Here is a 6,910-nt window from a genome sequence, read left to right on the forward strand (position 1 = left end):
TTTTGCTAGTGGAAGGTTGGATTTTGGTGACTAGGATTGATCATAATTTGACTTGGGGGGGACAGTTACGTAAACCCTAATCGCTCGATTTTCGGTGATGGACGAGATTGACGGGAGTAGGGTTTGAGGGGTTTTGGTGAGCGATGATCGGGGAAAAAAATGGTGCATGGTGGTGTGGGGTTGTAACGATGTCAGAACCTGGAAACGAAATATAAATGTGTACAAATTTTGTATGATGTCTAGAACAAATTTGTGCAAATTACACATGTTGGTGTCAAAATCTTATATTGGTCAGGCGACGAGGGCCTTGGTTGCTTATATAACACAATGACACACTCACTACCCAAAGGCGCATTTTGAGGACAAAATTTTGCGGGTCCTAGGGTCTAAAGTGGACAATACCTATGAGAACCTACCTATCATGTGTCTGGGTTAATTGAGAAATTGTGAAAAAACCTCGACTTTCACAAACAAGGACAACAGTCACAACACCCTCACTACCTAGAAGCGTCTTTTTAAGATAACACCATACGGGCTACCTGTGATCCCACTTACTATGTGTCTAGATCCGACATACATCAACAAGACCCAAAACAATTGGTATCAAAGAGGGCTAACAACTCCATCAACAAGACCCAAGACAATTGGTATTAGTGGGGGCTAGCAACTTGATGGACTTGATGATGCTAGAATGTCTATAAATAAATAGTCATATTAATTAGGCATTTATCATATCAGGATAGCACTATTAAGCCATCAATAATTTTAAGTTAGGCTTAAGATTTAAAAGTAGTGGCTGATGCTTCTTTGTCTTTTCATTTGAAATACTCAAAGATTATTATTCAAGATGACAATAATATCTTAATTCTTAGCTAAAAATGGCATTATTTGATCAATTAACTTCAAAATTTTGTAAATTAGGGTTTCATTTGAAGTGGGAGAATATGAGATTGCCATATTGGATTCTCTTCTTATTCTTAATCACCTTGTTTAATTTCTGTTGGTGCCAAAGTTCCATGTCAGTTATGTGACGAGAGTCTTGATCATTTATATAGCACAAGAGTACACTCACCATCCAAAACGTCTTTCCAGGACAAAACCATGTAGGCCCTAGTACCCAAAGCGAACAATACTCTAGGATCCTACCAATATAGTGTCTCTATCATACCACCCAGCGGTATCATTTCAGGATATAGTCACGGGGCCTCTAAAGTTCAAAACAGACAATAACTCTGAAAACCCTGTATCAAATCCTATACATCAACAATTTCTTTTATTAGTCACTTCATAATGTTCCTAAAAGTAATCAATTAATAGTTTATTAAAATATGATCTAATTATATTAAAATAAACAAAATGATAGGTCTAGATAGCCACATGGATAACGTGGACATTACATTACTATAAAAAATTTAATTAATAATAACAAATATTATATATTAATGAATAGTTTTGGAATGAGTTTGATTCGATTATTCTCATTTTCTTGGAAGCAATAATGCATCAAATTAGAAACTAATCGTGTAATTATTTCAATAAAAAATATCTTAATCTTAATCTTATCATATAGGTACACATGCATGACATTTAATACTTATAATATTTATTAAAATAATTTGTAGCATTTTGATATATATGTAAGAGTTAACGACATTTTTTCCATCCAAATAATGGTTCAATGATACTTTCTCACCCATAAATTTTTAAAATACCGTTTCACTATCCAAATTTATATTCTGATGATGAACAGAGAGCAAACTTGATATAGGCTGATGGCGCTTTTGAAGAGGAGAGGTTAATAAGTTTTTTGCTGGTAGAAGTTTGGATTTTGGTGACTGGGATTGATCAGAATTTGACTTCGGAGGGACAGTTACGCAAACCCTAATCGCTTGACGAGGTTGACGGGAGTAGGGTTTAAAGGGTTTTGGTGAGTGATAATCGGACAAAAGAATGGTGCATGGTGGTGTGGGGTCGCAACGATGTTGGAACCTAGAAACATAATATAAATGTGGATAATAAAGTAGTATTTTAATAGTTTACGGGTGAAAAAGTGTCATTAAACCATTGTTTAGGTGGGAAAAAATCATTTATTCTATATATAATTTGATCTATGGGGACCCATGTTTAATTAATTAAACTCTTGATTAATCTTAAAATATAAATTAAGGTCGTTTTCTTTCACCAAATTGCATCATTAACAACCGGCAATTAAACTTTATCTTTTCCATCACTTTTAAGATGAAGATAAACCCCAAAAGCAATATATTATTTTAAACTTTCTGTATTATGAGAAATATCTCCAAGAACACAAATTAGCAAGGTTCTGGCCATTTATGAACATTAATGAAGATTTGTCCACAAACCAGTTGATAGCTACCGCCTACCAGACAGACAATGGAGTTTTTGGCTCTGCATTCTTTATTATTCATCTCTCTTAATAAACCATCAATGGACAGACTCAACTCATAATAATTATTATAACTCTATGCACCTCATGATGATCGCACATTTTTCTTCTTCTTCTTCTGTAAAAAAGTAAAAACCCTTTTGAAAATATGCAATTACAGACAATTAAAGTGAAGATTCATAAACAAAACTGAAAGGATTAATGAAATTCCAACATTGAATATATTCTACAAATCAACAGCCTTAAAGCACTCGATCTCTCTGTCATTTTCTCTTCCTGTACACAAACCAGTCTCGAATACATTAATGAATTGCAGAAGAAGAAGAAGGGTTTCATGGAAGCAATCCAACGTAGGGAAGAGAAGCAGTAGCAAAAGAATTTGAAAAGTCTGGAGAGTTATTCTGGTGATGAATGACTGTCCCAACTGCTTCTGCAACAACGATCACAAACTCTATAGCCAGCTTCAATAGTTCTATGCACATCTCCAGTCTCTGAATGATCACCATTTCTCGATCGATCTTCAACCTCTCTCTTTACAATATAAATATATATTATCACGTATATATATACGTAAAGCTTAATTCTGATGTTCTTGGTCTGATCTCCGCGTCACTTTTCTTTAATTTTAAACTTTGAAATCATCTTCTCTCTATCTATTTTATATATGAATAGATAGAGAGATCATGAGTTTGCTTAATCAAGTTTAATATGACCCTTGGGAGTTCCCAAGAGCCACCAACCCTTCACAAATAATACTCTCTCTCTCTCTCTCTCTCTCTTTCTCTCTCTTTCTCTCTCTCTCTCTCTATATATATATATATATATATATAACACTCCTATATAAAAGTAGAACCTCCCAATAACCATAATATTGTGACCAATTAATGTTATTACTATGAAGAGATTATAACTTAATAGAGATGTTGTTGTGACCAATTAATATTATTACTATGAAGAGGTTATAACTTAATAGAGATGTAATTACAAGAATTATTGTTTTGATTTCTTATTTTATAATTCATGTTTTACTAATATTAGAATTTCAATTCATTGTTTTAGTAGTATTAGGATAATACAGAAATGAATATCAAAGAGTCATTGTAAAATTGAGTGATCAGATTCAACTTCATTACACTAATCAAATGGATATTAATGTCTTCCTCAATCATCTAACTGAGTAACAAGTCATGTATGCTTTAACTGAAAAAGAAATATTTACTGGAATTAAATAGAAAGAGGAAAGAGATAATCTTGAGGATGATAGTACGAAAATACCAAAAGTTTCGTGTCAAGAAGCTCTAAACATGCTTCAGAAGCTAAAAATATTTTGATTTCAACAAAAAGGTGTCCATACTAAAGCATAAATCATTGTTCCAAACAATTTTAGATAAACATTTTATTTCATTTTAAATCTTTAATGTAACATAACATATATTTTTTGCAATATATAGTTCTTTAAGACGAGACCTAGAAAAATTATAACTTATTAAATGTGAAATTTATTTTTATTTATAAATAGTCCAAGTTGAGACTATATTTTTTTATGACTATATGAAAGTTATTCTTATATATAGTATCACCATAAAGAGGTTTTACTGTATGTAGATGAGATTGATAAGAGATACCGCCGAAGGAGATCATGGTTATCCAGTTTTGATTACATATGCGACATATTTCATGTGCTTAGATCAAGACATGAAACGACCTTCATATACATTATTCTATGTAAAGGATATATGGTGAGGATTGAGGAACTTAGTCTTGTGAAAGATAGAAAGTAGAGGAGGATAAATAATTTGACCAAGAAATGGGACCAATTAGTCTTGTGAAAGGAACAGAACATCTAGGAATGGGCCATCTGCGGCTTTATTTATCAATTAACTATATGATCACAAATACATATTATATGCTCTCACTGTCTCACACTATGCTTTATACATAACTGGTTGTTTGTGTAACCAATTAGTCATAAAACAAACGTATATCATATGTATTTATAAGAAGTTGTATTTGTTTCATATCGTCAAATTGGTAAGTTGGTGGGTTATTATGATGTATATATATGTGATTGAGCTCTTCCCTCCATTAAGCTAGTTATAAGGAGTGAGGTTTACCCAAGTTCACTTTATTATGGTATCAGAATCACATTTGTTTGACCCTGCATGCAAAATTAGTATGTTGGTGTGCATGCCGAAGCCAAGTTGGTAAGTTGGTACAGGGGCGGATCCAGCCCCTTTGAGGGTAGGCCTGGGCCTATCCTAATATTTAAAAAAAAATTACTAATATATAGGCCCACAAAAAATTGCTATTAATATATATATCCAAGCCTACCTTAAGATTTTAAAAAAATGAGAACTATTATACATATATCCATGCCTACAAAAAACTTGCTATTAATATATATATTCCAAGTCCATATTCTATTAAAAGTTTAAAACTCTTACCACTCTTCTTCTCCACGGCTCTACTTGTTTTTTATGATTTTATCCCTAAAATTCTTTACTCTCTCATAATTTCTCTCTCTTTCTCATGCTATTCGATCTTAAAACTTTTGAAGACTAAAATTGTTGAAGCTTTCACTATTCAAAATACATCAATTAGATCGTACCACAACTAGCTCTGTTTTCTGTTTTATTAGTTTTAGGTATGCGTATTGCTTATTTTAATTTAATTTATTTAAAGGTTGAATCATGCATGTTTTTTTTGGAGGGTTTTTATTCTAATTTGAAGGAAAAATACATAGATCTTGTGAGTTTATTTTATGTTTTGTGTCTAAGAATATTCATACTTTCCCAAATTAAAACCTTAACTATATTTTAAAGAACGTTATTCATCACCCTTCATCCACCACTTTCTTAGATTTCAAACGTCACCGTTTAGCTGTTCAAAATTATTAAAGAAATTTGAACTACTATCTATATTTATACCAACAAATTTTTTTTTTTTTTTTTTATTAATTCATATTAAAAGTTAACGTAACGTTAACTTGATTTAAATTTTGGTTGACTTTAACTTAGGCGAGGTCTGATCAAAGTCATAAAAATTTATATTATAATATTTGAAAGCCAAAAATGAAAAGAATGTTCCGCTCAAGGTTTACTCAATATATTTACTCAAAATTTTGCTTCTCATAGATTTATTTAAGTAGGAAGGTATTATGTTATTGCATTTTTTTTTTCAAGTTCTTAATATTGTATTATTTTCTTTACTTAAGGTTTAATGATTTTTTAAAGTTTTCATTGATTGTTTGACAAATAATGGCGGAGCTGGCGAGACCCTCCCCCCGGGGAAAAATCCTGGGCTCGCCACTAAGTTGGTGTGCACGTTAAATTTAAATTTCGTGCACGTCGAAGCCAAGTTGTGTGAGTTCTACGTACCCAAGCTTCAAGGGAGCGAGGTCCTTTAAAACTGGATTATGGAGTAGAAAGATGGGGGCATGCTTAATTATATGTTAGGTATAATTTGTCTATGGCTCGAAGACAAAAATGGTATGTATTTGTTAAATCAAATTGCATTAACTGTTTAATCAAAATGAACTAAAATTAGTTAAATCTGTCAAGTTTGAATGATTGTTCAATCAATATGGGGACAAGCTTTGCTTAGAAGAATAAAAGATCTTAAGATACATATAAACATCATATCAATACGAATTTGTTTCATAATATTATATGTTTATTCTAAAATATTTCTTATTTTATTTTCTCTCATGCATATGATGACTCACCATGGAATTTGCTTTGCTGTTTTGTTGAGGTGTTGTGGCTAGGAAGAATGGGCCTATGGGCTTTAAGCCACCTAATAAGACCCAATGAGGAGGCCCATGGACTTAAAAGAATAAGACCCAAGTTTTGGTTGAACCATGTAAATGCGCTTGTGTGTTTTATTTTATGCTCATAGTTGATATGATATTTATGTTAAATAACCATACCCACAAGTATCGATGAACACAATCAACACTTCCTGCAATAGTTTAATGAACTTGTTAAATCATAAACTCTAACTTATGGTTGTTTGCGTCGATGTTTTTATCATTTGCTTTTATATTTGCTCTATCGTATTACTTTCTTTGTTCGTTAAATTTATATACAAATAGTGTACGTTTGTTTTGGGGGCATAAAAGATAACACTGATAATCTATCTTATTTTTTGACAATTATTACGTTTGGATGTCAAGTAATGAAAGATTACGGTAAAATTTCTATGCTAATAATGGTTACTATAGGTAAAAATTGGGTAATTTGATTACCTTTTGGGAGGGTGTTATTTTTCCATTCCAGGGTAATCAATTGTTCATACCGATTTTACCCTTAAATAAAAAACATTTTGGACACAAATGCCCTCATATTCTACGAAATAACAATTAGCCCAAATGTGCAAAAGGACTTCTTTAAGCTCATATATTATTTTTTTTGGATAGAAATATCCTCACTATTTACATGGATATTACCTAAAATACCCCCATTCACCCAAGACGATTGTCGGGTTTAGCCACCATCGTTGACA

Source organism: Pistacia vera, unplaced genomic scaffold (assembly GCF_008641045.1).
Source record: "Pistacia vera cultivar Batoury unplaced genomic scaffold, PisVer_v2 Contig429, whole genome shotgun sequence".
In the NCBI taxonomy this organism is placed as follows: domain Eukaryota; kingdom Viridiplantae; phylum Streptophyta; class Magnoliopsida; order Sapindales; family Anacardiaceae; genus Pistacia; species Pistacia vera.